Below are 12,582 nucleotides of genomic sequence, written 5' to 3'. Positions count from 1 at the left end.
ATTTATTTATTTGGCTGCACTGGGTCTTAGTTGCGGCACGTGGGATCTTCGTTGCCGCATGCAGGATCTTCGCTGTGGCATGCAGACTCTCAGTTGCAGCATGCATGTGGGATCTAGTTCCCTGACCAGGGACCAAACCCAGGCCCCCTGCATTGGGAGCACAGAATCTTAGCCACTGGACCACCAGGGAAATCCCCATCCAAGTTCTTGTGTGTAGTTTGACACTTGTTTTTAGGAAAGGTTGGGGTTCTTTGTGGACCCATGAAGTGATATGGGCTGACTCCTCTTAGCCAGATCTAATGTCAAGAAAAGATGGCTCAGAGCTCTAACACTGGATGTTAATCTAGGCTCCATCACTTACCAACTTTATGATGTTGGCATGGCTACTAATGTGTGTGTATCTCAATTTCCTCATCCACATATGGAAGATAATGAAAAAACCTACTTCATAGAGTAATTGTGAGGATTTAAATGGATAGATATATATTCAGTAGAGTGTATATTACAAAGTAAACATTCAGTAGTTCATCTTTTAGAGTTCTCTTATTATCCATTTTACTCATGTCCATGTGAGAGAATAAGATTGATTGAATTATGGCTTTTCATATTTGAAAAGGCCCGTGATTACTTCAGCCTATGTCTAATATCCATTACCATTAATATTATGATCTACCACACTAAACCTTTTACCATCTTCAGACAGCTGGTGGTATAATCCTCCTAGACGTCAGACTATACTACTAAGGTACAGTAATCAAAACAGTGTGGTGCTGGCACAAAAACAGACTCATGGGTCAATGGAACAGAATAGAGAGTCCAGAAATGAACCCATACACCTATGTTCAATTGTCTATGACAAAGGAATCAAGAATATACAATGGAGAAAAGACAGTCTCTTCAACAAGTGGTGCTGTGAAAACTGGATAGCTATATGTAAAACAATGAGATTAGAATAGTCCCTCATACCGTATACAAAAATAAACTCGAAATGATTTAAAGGCCTACATGTAAGACCAGAAACCATAAAACTCCTAGAAGAAAACATAGAACACTCTTTGACATAAGTCATAGCAATATTTTTTTGGATCAGTCTTCTAAGGCAAAAGAAATAAAAGCAAAAATAAATGAATGAGACCTGATTAAACTTAAAAGCTTTTGCACAGCAAAGGAAACCATTGACAAAGCTAAAAAAAACCTACGGAATGGGAGAAAATATTTGCAAATGATGTAACAAGGGGTTACTATTCAAAATATATAAATAGCTCATACAACTCAATATCAAAAAACAAACAACCCAATCAAAAATGAACAGAAGACCTAAACAGACATTTTTCCAAAGAAGATGGCTAACGGGTACATGAAAAGGCACATGAAAAGATGCTCAACTTTGCTAATCATCAGAGAAATGCAAATCAAAACCACAACAAGATATCACCTCACATCTGTCAGACTGGCTGTCATCAAAAAGTCTACAAATAACAAATGTTGGAGAGGATGTGGTGAAAAGAGAACCCTTGTACAGTGTTGGTAGGAATGTAAATTGGCACAGTCACTGGAAAACAGTATGGAGGTTCCAAAAAAACTAAAAATTGCACTCTTGGCTATATATCCAGAAAAAACAAAAAGGCTAAATCAAAAAGATACATGCACCCCAATGTTCACAGCCACACTATTTACAATAGCCAAGACATGGAAGCAATCCAAGTGCCCATTAACAGACAATGGATTAGTAAGATGTGGCATATATACACAATGGAATATTATACAGCCATTAAAAAAGAATGAAATTCTGCCATTTGCAGCAATATGGATGGACCTGGAGAATATTATGCTTAGCAAAATGTCAGACAAAGACAAATACTGTATGATATCACTTATATGTGGAATCTAAAAAATAATACCAATGTTTTCAGACTCATAGAAAACAAACTTGTGGTTACCAAACGGGGGAGGAAGGGGAGAAGGGACAAATTAGGGGTACAGGATTAACAGATACAAACTACTATGTATAAAATAGATAAACAACAATGATATACTGTATAGCAAGGGAATTATAGCCATTATCTTATAATAACTTTTAATGGAGTATAATCTTGAAAAATGCTGAATCACTGTGCTGTACACCTGAAACTAATATAATATTGTAAATCAACTTTTGGAATAAAAAATAATAAAGATATAAGAAAAGAAACAAGAAAATAGAATATTTCTTATTTTAGGTAATAGGAAATGCTAGGGAGAAAAAAGCAGAATGGGGATTAAAAGAATATGTCAGAGAGTGTTGAAATTTTAATTTGGATAACAATTGAAGACCTCATTCAGAAAGCAATTTTTTTGGTAAAAACTTGGAAGGAATGGGAGAATTTACTGTACATATCTGAAAGAAGAATATTCGAAGCAGAGGAAAAACCAAATGTAAATGACCTGAGGTGGCAGCATGCCTGGTGGCATCTCTGAGGCAAAGGCTAGTGTTGAGGGAGAAAGGAAGAGATGGTAGGAAATGAGGTTAGAATATTAAGAATTTTAAGATCATGTAGTGTCTTAAAGTCATAATAAGGGCACTGACTTATGTATACATGTAACAGTTTCATTTAGATATAATTCGCATACCATAAAATTCACCTTTTTAAAGGGTACAATCCAGTGGCTTTTTGTATATTCACAGAGTTTTGCAACCATTATCATAATCAATTTTAGAACATTTTCATCACCCCAAAAAGAAACCCCATACTCATTAGTAGTCACTCACCATTCCATTCTCTCATCCTCCTCTCCCCCAGCCCTATGTAACCATTAATCTACGTTCTATCTTTATAGATTTGCCTATTCAGAGCATCTCATGTAAATGAAATAATATCTGTTCTTTGTGACTGGTTTCTTTCACTTACCATAATGTTTCCTAGGTTTATACATGATGTAGCATGTACTAGTACTTCATTCCTTCTTATAGCTGAATAATAGTTCATTGTATGGCTATATTACATTTTATCCAGTCATCAGTCTTCCAAAGTGGCTGCACCACTTTGGAAAACTGTTTTCCAAAGTGGCTGCACCATTTTACATTCCCACAGTAATGTGTGAGGGTTCCAGTTTCTTTATGTTCTTGTCAACACTTCTTACTATCTGTCCTTTAGGTTATAGCCATCCTAGTGGATGTGAAGTTGTATATCATTGGGGTTTTGATTTACATTTCCCTGATAGTTAATGATGTTCACCATTTTTACATGTGCTTATTAGCTGTTTGTATCTCTTCTTTGAAGAAATGTCTATTCAGCTCCTTTCTTCATTTTAAATTTGGTTATTTGTCTTATTAAGTTGTAAGGGTTTTTATATATTCTGGATACAAGTCACTTATCAGATATATATATATTTTTCCCCCATTTTGTGGGTTGTCTTTTTACTTGATGGTATCCTTTGAAGCATAAAAGTTTTTGTAAGTCTAATTTACTTTTTTTGTTGTTGTTGTGCTTTTGTTATATATCTAAGAAGGCTTTGCCTAATCCTGGATTACATTTGATAACTCACAATATCTTAACTTGTGGCTAGGATTAATTTGAATATACTAAACTATACCTTCTGTCACCTGTTGGCAAGATTCATTACCCTAATACTGCAGTTTTCAAAGTGTGGAATGTGGAGCCCTCTGGTGGAAACCAGAGATTCTTTTAGAGTGTTTGCAAGTCCAAAACTATTTTCATAATAATAAGATGTTATTTGCCTTTTTCACTGTGTTGATATTTGCACTAATGGTGCAAAAGCATTGGCAGGTAAAACCACTGGCAGCATCATGACATTGTAGCCTCTGGGAAATTTCATTGTACATTCTTTATTTATTTACAAAAAAGAAAAAAATATATATATATGTATTTATTTATTTGGTTGCACCGGGCCTTAGTTGTGGCACGTGGGCTCCTTAGTTGCAGCATACATGTGCGATCTAGTTCCCTGACCAGGGATCAAATCCGGGCCCCCTGCATTGGGAGTGCGGAGTCGTAACCAGTGTGCCACCAGGGAAGTCCCCTCTTTGTACATTCTTTAGGATATAGAAGAAAAAAGTTAAAAACAGATATATAGTTGACCCTTGAAAAACATGGGTTTGAACTGCATGGGTCCACTTATAGGTGGATTTTTTTCAATAGTAAATACTACATCACTACAAGATCTGATCCGTGGTTGGTTGAATCCACGGACATGGAACTGCATACTTGGAGGGCCAACTTAATTTATAGTCGGATTTTTGACCACATGGACGGTGGGTGTCTCTAACCTCGACGTTGTTCAAGGGTCAACTGTAATTCTAGAAATTCTTTAGAAGTTAAAATTATTTACTTTGGTATTAGTAGTAGTATTACAAAAATAGTTTTGACCTCATAGGCCCCTTGAAACAATCCTGAAGCCCCTTTAGGGGTCCAAGGACAACACTCCAAGAACCACTGTATTGCCATAATAGATCCTTTGATGGAAGAATTATTTGAAATGCACTTTAAATTTCTACCAGTATCACTTATATATTGAGGAATCTTTGATCTAATTAAATATTAATTTGGGGGGGGTTGGGGAGAAGGAAGGATTCTCCTTGCAGCAAGTAAGGAGAATACTGGGGATCTTTTCCCAAAGAGGTGTCTCCCCGAACTGCAAAACTGGGGAAGTTTTAAACTAAGGGTACATGCATATTCAGGAGGGGGCTTGAGCTGAGGAGAATTCAGCATAGAATTGGGGCAAAGGTCGACAGAGTCCAAGCTTTAGTTTGTTGAAGTCAGGAGGGTCAACATCATCATTCCATCCTCCACCTGAGTGGGGGTCTTATTAGTTCCTGCAGAACTGGTGTCAGGACTTACTGAAGCTCAGGTTCTTTATGCCTTGTCACAGAAAGAATCCACTGAGAGACAAAGTGATCGGTAAGAAGTGGCTTTATTTAGAGAGGTACACATTCCATAGACAGAATGCGGTCCATCTCAAAAAGTGAGAGCGGCCCTGGGAAAAACACACTCCACGGACAGAGTGTGGGCCATCTCAGAAAGCAAGAGTCTAAATATTAATATTTAATTTAGTTTTTGTATGTGACTGTAAGTATATTTTAAATTAGTACATTATTTCTGTTCTAACTTTTTTTTCTAAATTCTGTGATGAAAAGGCTGCACATGCATATAATCAGATTGTGGCCCTTAAAATAACTGCCAAAATGAAGCATTGAATCCTAGTTTGGGTGCAAGAACAATAGTCAAGATCTGTCATATGACATAACAGCTGGGGTAATATCTTTATCATTAAACTAATTATGTGAATTTTTCTAGGTTTTAGCCTACCGTAATATTTCTCCCCAACTATTCCAAGCTCTGTAATAAACTATGACTGCTAAACCATAAGGTGGGTGGGAATGATATTGTTGATGATCGTCTTGAGCACATTCATAGGTAAGAGTTCTGAAACTTAACTCTCAATTTCTTGAGAAGGGATATTTTTTCACATGTAAATTTTCCACATGTTTAAGAATGATAATATTCTTTGGATCCTCCAAATTAATTCTGAGCTGAATTTAAATGTTAGCTGTAAAATTAGATTGAATTGAAAAGCTGGTTACATTACTTCATAGCACATGACCCATGAGAGGCCCTAGTATGCAGATGAGGATGTGACAGTGAATTTGGAGTGGCATTCAACTCTGGAGGTAATAGAAGCATCAAGCAGAAACTCTTAGAGAAGCTGAAAGAAGCTAAAGCATTTAAAAACATACTAAATGGGTGAGTTTAAATACTATAGTTATTCCCTTAGTTGCAAAACTTAGTTGATTAGAAGATTTTGCTCATGAATAAATGATGTAAGTTACACTCAACATGGAAAATGCATTTCTTTGTTTCACTCTCATAATTCTAAAATCAGTTTTGTATGTTAAAATATGTTTAATGTAGCTTGGCTGACACTTTTGACCAAGTCAGTCCCACTTCTCAATTATATGCAAGAATGATCCTCCAGCTCTCAGTTATTGATCACAACATCTCTTCCTTTTTTCCTTAAATAAACCAAGACATTCAAATAAATATATCTTGGAACTGCTAACAATGTGTGCCTGTCCCATAAAGTAAAATGAGCCCCGTTTCAAAAAAAGTATGAGGGAGGAGGGCTTTTGTAATGCAGATATACCATTGTACCGTGGATACATTTTAGTACATGAGCTTTTTATTACATCATGTCATTGTGTAGGTGTGAGTACTGCTTATATAATATTTGCACCCAAAAGTGTATGTATACAGGGACACACACACACAAGCTTACACACACACACATTCTTGTTTGATAACATATTCACAGTATCATTTTGTGTTTTATTATATAAACTTTAAATATTTTCAGAAAAGAGCAAAAGTTAATTTTCTCTACATGACATTTTTAAGTACCATAGATCATATATAAAAAATGTTTTCTGATTAAAAATACATTTTATTTTATATTAAGTATCACTTCTTATCTTGGAATGTTCTCAAATATCATAGCATGAGAGAATCACAATGGCTATGTGGATATAAGGTAAATATTCAGTCTTTCCTACTTGATCTCCCTCTCCACATTGACTTCTGGTACTTAGGAAGGCTTGGTATATCCTAGCTCTTTAACCCTTGGTGCTAATGTTTAAGCAGCTTCTGGGACTAAGTGTTGACGTGGGAGTGTCAGGGAAATGGCAGGGCCAGAGGAGGCCAGAGGAAAGAGAAGAGGGAGGACAGGGATATCTATTCCTAAGAGATGGGAGAGACAGTGTCTGACACCTGGGAACACTGAGGAGGGAGTAACCCCTAAGGGAATATGGCCCAGGGTTTCTCCCAACTGCTTCTAAGCAGTTTTGTTTTTCTTTGTTGAAAGCCCTGGGTTTTGCAGTTCATGGCTTCATTATTTAGCACATCATGGAGCCATTATTTTCCGAGAGATTTTTCTCCTCTTTTTACCCTAGACCAAAAAAAGATGGCAGCAACAGACCATGGTGTACCTCTGCAGTCTGTTTTCCAGTCTCCACAGCCACCTTCTGCCTCCACAGGTCCCACCCAAGGATTCTCAGAGCTGCAGGAATGAGATTTTTTTCCAACTTCTTTCCTCATGGTGACTCCTCATGTACCCTCTTGAGGGCTGTGGTAAACTGTTTCTCTGTAGTAAAAATGCCTGTGATACTCTTCTCTACTGCCTCTCTCACATATAAGATGGCAGTATTAAAATTCCTCATATTGAATGTACTGTCATATTTCCAAAATTATTTACATGGTAAAATAAAAATATATTCTTTGAATATGCAGAGCTGTATTTTATATTTTGTGTCTTCAACTGTGTTTAACAAGGAAGGAATAGAACCTTGGGTTAAGATGGGAGGAAGAACCTCACAGGGCTGATTTACAGGTAGAAAGTCAGGATTGGAGGCAGTTGGTTATTCCAGAGACAGGATCTGGTGGATTGTAGGTGTGTTGGGTGGTAGTTGCTCTGGAGGAGGAAAGGTGGTTGTTGCTCTGTGTGGAGTATATGTCCTGAAGAACTGATGGAACATGTTGGTATCTAGCAGTGTGGAAGGGACCTCTCTAGGGTCTAGGCGCTGTTCCCTGGAGACTCTGCTGCCCATCAACAGTCTCCGATTGTTTTTTTCATACTATTTCTCAGGGTCAAACAACTGCAATTTCACCAGTGGGCTATAGTTGCCGGGGGGTGGGGGGGTGGTAGACAATATTCGGGGGGCTTCCTAATAATGTAAAAAGTCTATCTCTGGAAGAAAGTCATTGAAATTGGCCTCCATAACTGAGGAATGATTCAGCAAATAAACTCATAAATCATATGGTTATGTATATGTTTCTTTTGATTAGGTACAGCAAAGATGAAAAGGCAGGAGTGTTGCCCCAGCCTGCCAGTGTTTGGCATTCTTTATTGTGTGAATTTGAGGAAAGAGATGAGCAAGGTTTTTAGATCAACCATACAGCTTCTTGCAGCCTCTCCCAAGCAGAAGCAAAGGGAATGGGTTGAGGAGCTGTGCTGCCGAAGTGGCTGCTGGGAGTGGCAGTAGGTGTTTGGTGTCTCCTGCTGGTCAGTGTTGAGCAGTTAGGGGGCAGGTAGCCATGACCAACTCCTCTGAAGCCATGCCCCCATGCTGCTCCCTTGGCTGGTAGGCTGTGAGGCACTACCCCTCCTTGTGCCCTACAGACAAGACCCTTGTGAGCCTGAGCCAGGCTGGAGCGAAGCCTTTCAGGCTTTATCCTCTGCCTACCATATTTCTCTCACTTTCTCCTCTCTGGGCCACTGGTGGGTTTTGTATAGGGGTAGGGGTGTTGGAAGTTAGGGTTCAGAAGCTCAGAGGTTGGTGGGAGGGCTGGGCCCCACTCTCCTCAGAGCACGAGGGCCCGCACTGGGGGGCAGGCTCTGAGGTGTCCGAGCCTCACCCAGAAAAAAATCCACCTCAGGGGATCGAAATACCCTCTGGCCAATGACCCTGAGCAGTTTTTTCCCCTCAGTGAGTAACTGTAACATGGGGACCGGCTGGGTGGGAATGAGGTCGTTGGACTCTGGGCTCCAGCTCCCTTCTGGCGTCAAGCATGACCCCTGGGAGGAGTAAGGTGTGTAATCAACCATCGATCTGTTTGAGATGATTGGATTTGTTCCTTCATGAACGCTGGCCTCCACTTGACTTCACACTAATACATTTGTTCATAAAAGGAGAATAATGCATATTTTATTATTCAGAATTTGGCAGTACTTGTGTGTTATATTTAGTTCCTTGGATGCAAAGAGGAAATTAGCTGTTGTCTCCTATCCTCACCTAACGGGAAGGAAAATTGTCAGGGTTAAATCCAAAGAAGGGGTGCTGCACACTGGATAAGCTGACCCTGGTGTGCTTTGGGGCAGAAGAAAACGATCAGGAGCTCAAAAGAAAGCAAGGAAGTGGAAGGTGACTATCCCATGGGGTGTTCCCAAGAGCTACCTACTGGATGGAGCCTACGACACATCCGCATCACTGTGCTCAGAGGTAGAGCTAACGTTCGATTACAAAGAAGAGCATTGATGAGATTATGGTTTCTCTTATTTCAGAGAATGCTGATGCCAGTGATGACGTCAGCCTGTGTCTGATCTCAGTTACCATTAGTGTCCCTCCCTGCCTACTACACTGAGCATCACCATCCCAAACAGGTTTCCTGCCCTTTCTCTATTCCTTGCTTCTGACCCCACTGTTTCCTTAGCCTTGCCAGTCAGTCCTTACATCATGCCTTCATTTGGCAAATATGGTTGGCAAGTATCAACTCTTCTTAGGAGCCTTCCTTCATTCTAACAAGCAGAGCCAGGTATGATTTCTGTTCTGTTATAGAATTGTGCTCATATCTCACTTACTCAGTATTATACTTTATAAAATTATCTCTTTATTTTATTATACAGTTCTGTTCAATCTTATTTTACATAATATTCTATCATAACTATCTTCTTATATTGTCATCTCCTCCACTTGATTGTGAACTGGTGCCCTGAAACATGGACACTTCCTCTTGAAATCACCATTGTCCAGTATGTAGGAGATGTTCAGGAAATCTTGTTGAATCATTGAATTAATTTTCACCTAGGAGAATTGGTCACAACTTAAATTCTTAGGAAAAAGTCTCTTGCTTTTGTTGTTGTTGTTTGCTAGGAAGATTGCACATTATTCCATTATCATTTATTACTAATTGTATTTGCTATTTGGTGAATTGTTACTTTTATACTTTTTGCCCATTACTGAAGTCTTAAGTTTCTTGGTTATGTCATATAAAGTAATTTGTATAAGATATTCATTCAGTGAATAATTTTGAGCATATCCCATGTGTGACATTGTTTTAGGTGCTAGAGATATGTAGTTAGCAAAGAAACAAAAATCCTTGCATGGCAACCTAAATGTCCATCAACAGGGGAATAGATAAAGAAGATGTGGTACATATATACAATGGAATATTACACAGCCATAAAAAAGAATGAAAGAATGCTATTTTCAGCAACATGGATGGACCTAGAGGTTACCATACTAACTGAAGTAAGTCAGAGAAAAACAGATGTTATATATTAATGCATATATGTGAAATTTAGAAAAATGGTACAGATAGATCTACTTGCAAAGCAGAAATAGAGACACGTAGAGAACAAACATATTTATACTAAGGGGGGAAGGGGTGGGAGTGGGATGAATTGGGAGATTGGGGTTGACATATATACACTACTATGTATAAAATAGATAACTAATGAGAACCTAAAATAGATAACTAATGAGAACCTACTGTATAGCACAGGGAACTCTACTCAGTGCTCTGTGGTGACCTAAATGTAAAGGAAATCCAAAAAGGAGGGGATGGATATATGTATGTGTGTAACTGATTCACCTTGCTGTACAGCAGAAACTAACACAACATTGTAAAGCAGCTATATGCCAATAAAAAAAAAAAATCCTTGCATGTTTGGTAGAATTTTCCTATAAAACCATCCTGAGGTTTTTTTTTTTTTAAACTTTGTTTTTGTGCAAAGCATTTAAACTACTGATTCAAATTTTGAAAGATTATGTCAATTTTTATTTAATTTTTGACTGATTTATACTTCTTTTTGAGACAATTTTGGTAGGTAGATTTTTCTAGGAATTTATCCATTTCATTTAAGTTTTCAAATTCATTGTAATAAAAGCATTCATAATATTTATTATCTTTTAAGTCTCTGCTCTGTATTTATTTCTCCCTTTACATTCCCAAGATTCTTTCCTATTTTTTCTTTACTTATCTTCCTAGAGGTTTGTGAATTTTGTTATTGTTTTCAAATACTTTTATGGGTCTATTTTACTTTCAGTTTCTTTTTTTTTATACATTTATTTATTAATTTATTTATTTATGTTTGGCTGCATTGGGTCTTCGTCGCTGCGCTCGGGCTTTCTCTAGTTGCAACAAGTGGGGGCTACTCTTTTTTTTTTTTCGGTACGCAGGCCTCTCACTGTTGTGGCCTCTCCCCTTGCGGAGCACAGGCTCTGGACGCACAGGCTCAGCAGCCATGGCTCACGGTCCTAGCTGCTCCGCGGCATGTGGGATCTTCCCGGACCGGGCACGAACCCGTGTCCCCTGCATCGGCAGGCGGACTCTCAACCACTGCACCACCAGGGAATCCCTGGGGGCTACTCTTCATTGCGGTGCACAGGCTTCTCATTGCGGTGGCTTCTCTTGTTGCGGAGCATGGGCTCTAGGCGCGCAGGCTTCAGTAGTTGTGGCATGTGGGCTCAGTAGTTGTGGCTCACGGGCTCTAGAGCGCAGGCTCAGTAGTTGTGGCACACGGGCTTAGTTGCTCCACGGCGTGTGGGATCTTCCCGGACCAGGCATTGAACCTGTGTCCCCTGCATTGGCAGGCGGATTCTTAACCACTGCGCCACCATGGAAGCCCCACTTTCAATTTCTGTTTAACTAATTTCTCTCTTATGTTTATTATTTTTTCCTTAAACTCTTTTTTTTCTTCTTCTTTTTTTTTTTTTTTTGCCACACCGCACAGCTTGCGGGATCTTCCCCGACCAGGGATTGAATCTGGGCCACCTCAGGGAAAGCCTGGAATCCTAACCACTAGGCCACCAGAAAAGTCCTTCCTTATACCCTTTTTGAGTTTCTTCTACTCTTCCTTTTTCTGCAGTTTCTTTTTCAAGTTAAACACTTCTTACCAATTTGTAGCCTTTCTTCTTTTCTGGTATAAACATTTAAGGTCTAAATTATCCTCTAAGAGCCTCTTTAGCTGCCGACCACAATTTTTGTTGTTGTTGTTGTTTGTTTTTTTCGGCCGCACTGCACAGCATGTTAGGATCTTAGTTCCCCCACCCACACCCCCTGTAGTGTAAGCTTGGAGTCTTAATCACTGGACTGCCAGAGAAGTCCCAGACCACAATATTGGATAAATGATATTTTATTATCATTCAGTTATAAGTGTTTTCTATTTTCTATAGTATTTTCTTTGACATCCAGGTTACATGAAAATGTGTTTTCTAGTTTTCAAATGTGCAGTAATTTTTAGTTATTGTCAAAAAACAAAACGAAACAGCCCATTTGTAATTTAACTGTTTGCAATCTTTTGTTTCCTTTCCAAAGTTTTTTCTGTTTCTTCAGACCTCCCCTGTAATATAGTTTGTTCAAATGCTTTCTTGACCCAGTTTTGAGGACCGGTCAGTTCCCCTTTTTGAGGAGTTAGGTCCATACCCCAGTCACTTCCCCCATTAGCCTCTTGTGTGTACTCTGGGATCACTAGGAACCAGCCCTAATTGTCCTGGGGACTGGGAATAGATGACTAGGGACAGCTCCTCTGCTCCAAGCCTACAAAGTTTTTCAACTTAGCCAATCAACAGAGAACTCTTGAAAACTAATTAACCCCACCCTGCTTGCCATACATAAGTTGCCCCCTACAGCTCTCGCTTGCTGTTACTGTCCTTGGGTGCAACCCCTGTGTGGCCTGCCTCACAGCCTTCTCTCATTTTAAGCTGTAAGTAACAGGTCTGACACCAAATTCTGGATGCTTTATCACCTCTGCTCTGCAGCAGAGGTCCATGGAGCTCCTCCTGTAGGCCTTGGGAGTTTTTGCCTTCCAGTG

Source organism: Lagenorhynchus albirostris, chromosome 10 (genome assembly GCF_949774975.1).
Source record: "Lagenorhynchus albirostris chromosome 10, mLagAlb1.1, whole genome shotgun sequence".
In the NCBI taxonomy this organism is placed as follows: Eukaryota; Metazoa; Chordata; class Mammalia; order Artiodactyla; family Delphinidae; genus Lagenorhynchus; species Lagenorhynchus albirostris.
Note: the sequence above shows the minus strand (reverse complement) of the source record.